We start from the raw sequence: 4583 nt of genomic DNA on the forward strand, positions 1-4583 counted from the left end.
CCATGATGATTAGTTCGTTCCTGTGTAAACACCTGAACCCGAAATCCTGATGCGAAAAACAACCATAACCTTATCTAAATGGGTCCGACTACATGGATCGAACAGACCATAACGGTAACAGAAATAAGAACATTAGAAGGAAGTAAAAAAGATCAAAAGGGGTTAAAACAAATAAAGAGCAAATTATATGCACCCCTTGTCGTTTGAAACAATATCAAAACACCCGCTTAGTTTTATTATTTCAAAAAAACCCCTAATTTCTTATGATGTTAGTAAACTATTAGTTTTGTAAATAAAAAGACTGTTTTACCTTTTTAGTTCAGTGACCTATTTTAAATTCCCATTTTTCTCCTTCTCAAAATCCCAAAAAACGAGTTAGGGTTTTGGGGAAGAGATTTGCTCCGTCAAATCTTTAAACGAGTAAGAGATTAAAGAGAGTTGCAGAAGAGATTTCAAGTTCGAAATATGCTCAAGTCCAACAGAGTTTTCATTCAGGTAAAAAACAAGAATAAGAGATTACAGTTCTCATCAATACCTGCAAATTTGCTCCGTCAAATCACAGTTGGTACTTGGTACAGGAAGATTTCTTTGCTTATACACGAAGATCCTTATTCCTTTTTCCATTTTGAAATTGATAACAATAGAAAAGGTAAATAGTTTGAGATCTGAAAGCTAAAGAAAATTTATGAAATAAAGCTTATTAATTAGCAAAATTTCATTCTTCAATGATTTAATGGAATTTGCACTCCAGTCAAATCTGATGTCATATGATGATAAAAATGGCAAAATAATTATTTTGAAGCAATAGTATAGGCAAATTCAGAGAGAAGGAGAAGATCTGAAATCATGAGTTAAGGCTGTACGGTCATTCTCTGTTCATGACGGTGTAAAATTATTGAGGTTCTGTTTGGTTGAAAGGGACGGTGTAAAATTATTGAGGTTCTGTTTGGTTGAAAGGGAAGGGAAGGGAAGTGAACGGAATTTTTTTTGCCCTTTTAAGTTGTTTGGTTGCAAAGAAAGTGAAGTGAAATTAATTTTACTAAGTTGTTTGGTTGACTGTAAAATTGATGTAAAATCAATGTAAAATTTTTTAAAATTTGTAATCCTACTTACTATACTAACTTGCACTTACTAAGACTCTTTCTTAATAATTTCTTTACAAAAAATGAAAAAAGTTTGATAAAACACCAGTGCAAAAATGAAATTGCATACCTCTTCACATATCATTGTATAGATGAGAGGGTGATATGTCATAAATACCCCTCCACCATTTGTCAAATTCCAAAAAGAGTAACCTTATTGGCTCGAAACTGCACTCAAATAGTGTAGGCAACCCTCTCCCTTAAAAAAATAAAAAAAAACATGCACTAAATTTTTGAAATAGACAACTTATCCCAATGCATAAAATTTCAATTTTAGTGAATCATACTGAGATCAAACATTTTTTATATACCATTGAATTTTGATGAATTTGAGACCCACACGCACCTACACACAGATGAACATAGGCAATTAGAGAGCCTCTGAATTCTAACTTTGGATGGTCAAGAGAGGGTATCATACATCAATGGGGTATATTATCGGACATTTATAGTCATTAATGACCATTGTGGCAAAACCAAGCCATACATTCGGGCCTTATGATTCAAATGCAAACATTCAACAAACTTCTTCAACTTCACCTCAAAGAAAATGTTATCTACAACCGGTTGGATCTTTCCTAAATCAACCAAAAGAATACATTTTGCTTAAAAAAGAAAACCCTAAAAATGACCAGACATGACCACCTTCACCAGCCCTATTTGCAAGTATAGTAGCAGCTTCATTTGTAAACTCATCACCCATGGATAAAGAAAAACCATTTCTATTTTCTACTGTCATTTTTTGCACCAAACTTTCACCGACTTATAATATAAATTTAGAAATTCTGTATGGTTTCATAGAGAGAGAGAATAAAGGGTAAAAACCTATCTCATTCTTGTGCTCTACTTCCTACACTTTAGATAAATCATTATATTCAAGCTCATAAAAAATATCGATACAGCAAAACCACATCCAATGATTAGATAAAACTCCATATTCTCTGTTTTCCAAATTATAATCTATACAATCAGTTTGTCATGGCCTTGTAACTTTCAGAGATTACTACCTTGAAATAACTAAAAGTCATAAATCCAAAGCTGCTTTAGATCAGTTGATTTGATTTGCTAATTACAATTCTATTCTGGCCCCTATTCTTGAGACTAGCATTGGCAATCTTGTAATCTCTCTTGATCTTCCTCAATTCAGGAACCACTTCCACCCATTGATGCAACAAGTCGATGAGGGATTGCATATTTCCATTATTACAGGCTGCCCATTCTTCATGAAATTCTCCCCAGTGCTCTGGTCCTTTACTACTCCCTACCAAATAATCGAACTCTCTCATCCTCTGCACTGCCAAATGAATCGTAATCATAGTTAGAACGATGATATCGTGCATGATGTACAGCAACCCGAATATGAACACAATCAATTGTCCACAGCATAACCAAAACAAAAAAAATGGTGTTCTTCAGAAGTCAGTTCAGAATTCAAGTTCCTAAATGGGTTCTAACACAGGTTATCAAAAAATGACTCAACAGATAATGATCAGAAATACATTAATGTGAAGGCAACAACCCATAAATTGCAATGAACTAAGAGAAGATCTTGTCCCACTTTTCCTCTACTCATCATTCTTTTGTTATTCCACATAGGCTTACCTTCACCATACCTAACCTTGAGACAACCTCAACAAAGAACAGCATTACTAGAATGGTAGACAGAGCAATCAATCTTCCCTGCGAGGCAAATACTTGGAATGTTAAAAGTAGTATTCAACTAAATCTAGAATGTAAATCAAGGAACTACCCTTACATATATCAATATCCACAGCCTCAATTGTATTAACTCTACCCGTCACAAATATGCTTGTTTATAGACTATGTATAGACCACCCATCTCAAGAATGAGATTAGACTTGCACTCTAAAACAAAATCCAGAAATAACAACAAAATATACTCTTTCTTTTGGTTTTTTTTTTTTTTTTTTTTTTGAGGGGGGGGGATATATAATAGCTTTGATAGCTTTGTTTATATAAAATAACAGTCTCAATAATAGATAGAAAATCTTAAAAACATTTTCAACAATATGAACTGAAGGTATTAGAAAGTGAAAAAAAAAAAAAAAAAAAAAACTGTTCCTAAATGGATATGTATGATTCTAGACACAGGGATCCAACTTTGATGGAACCTCATGTAGTTCTACAAGAGGAAATTGGGTCACTACGGATGACAAATGTAAGATTCTTTATTCTTTTATCATCAAGTAAGATTAGATTAGATCCCATTCTCTGTTCCTTAATAAAAAATAAAAACTTAGACGTTCCGTTCTGTCTGGATGGCATCTCCTAATAAGTTAACTGAACACTTTTTATTTGCCATGATCATTAGGCAGCCTAGTTGATGCTGAAATTAATAAGTTGTTCATAGTACCCTTAGTTCATGTTGTAAATTTTAGCTCCAAAAGCACCACCCCTTGTGGATAGTACCAATTGAAAAGATTCGTTACATAATGGGTTGTATGATTGAATTTGGCTTTAAAATTCGAAAAATGACCAATTTCCTCATTGGAATACAATTGGAAAAGGGAAAAAAATCCATTACAGAAACATTTGGTGTAGGCCTTGAAATTTGACATATGGACTGTCCAAGTGCTAAATTTTGTCAAACAGTAAGAAGGGATAAATTAGCTCTCTACAAGGCTTAACCATGCGGCTCATTAAGCGATCAGTTGGGTTGCATTTTAAGCAAAAGAAGAGGAAAACATGCTCAAAAGAAGTGAGAAACTGAAGCAGAAGAAGCTGTGAAGCATTTCAGAAGTGAAATGAGTAAGGAGAGATTTTGGTTACTGGGTTTGGGGTTTAGCTAGAGCTGCAGGACATTTCCTTACAGAGGCCTGGTTTTTCTTATAGCATGAGCACCAAGCTTTACCAGATACCAAACTAACTCCTGATTTGAAAAGGAATAATAGCAGCTCCAAATGCAAGCTTTCCTACAGTATCACAACAAGTTTTCCCAGCAAAGGTCATGTACACAATACACCCATATCCATTCTCTCTCAAATGGCAAGATTCTCCTTCTTTGAGGGCTATCATTTAGATAGAGGCCTTTCCAGACTGAGGAAATGGGTAGTCGAAAAAGGGGTGTTCGACGTCCTTAGAGGCATTCCAACATAGAATAACAAAGAGCAAAAAAAAGAAACTCTTGAATCCATCTAAATAAAAACTGGGCACAGTGACCCAATATCTTACATTCGTCATCTGTAGTTACCCAATTAAGTGTTCCTTAATTGGGTCACCATCAAGGCATAGTGTTCCAGAAGTTGAAATAAGATGATGATGAAGTGCAGCTTCTCCCATGACTATGTACAATGGGATCTAATCTAATCTTACTTGATGCATTCCATAAGAAAAAAGAAAAATAAAGAATTTATTAGATGTAATACTAATCTAATAAATTGCTTTGCCATTAGGTACTAAATAAGCTGTAAAAGCTAAAAT

Source organism: Telopea speciosissima, chromosome 5 (genome assembly GCF_018873765.1).
Source record: "Telopea speciosissima isolate NSW1024214 ecotype Mountain lineage chromosome 5, Tspe_v1, whole genome shotgun sequence".
Taxonomy (NCBI): Eukaryota; Viridiplantae; Streptophyta; class Magnoliopsida; order Proteales; family Proteaceae; genus Telopea; species Telopea speciosissima.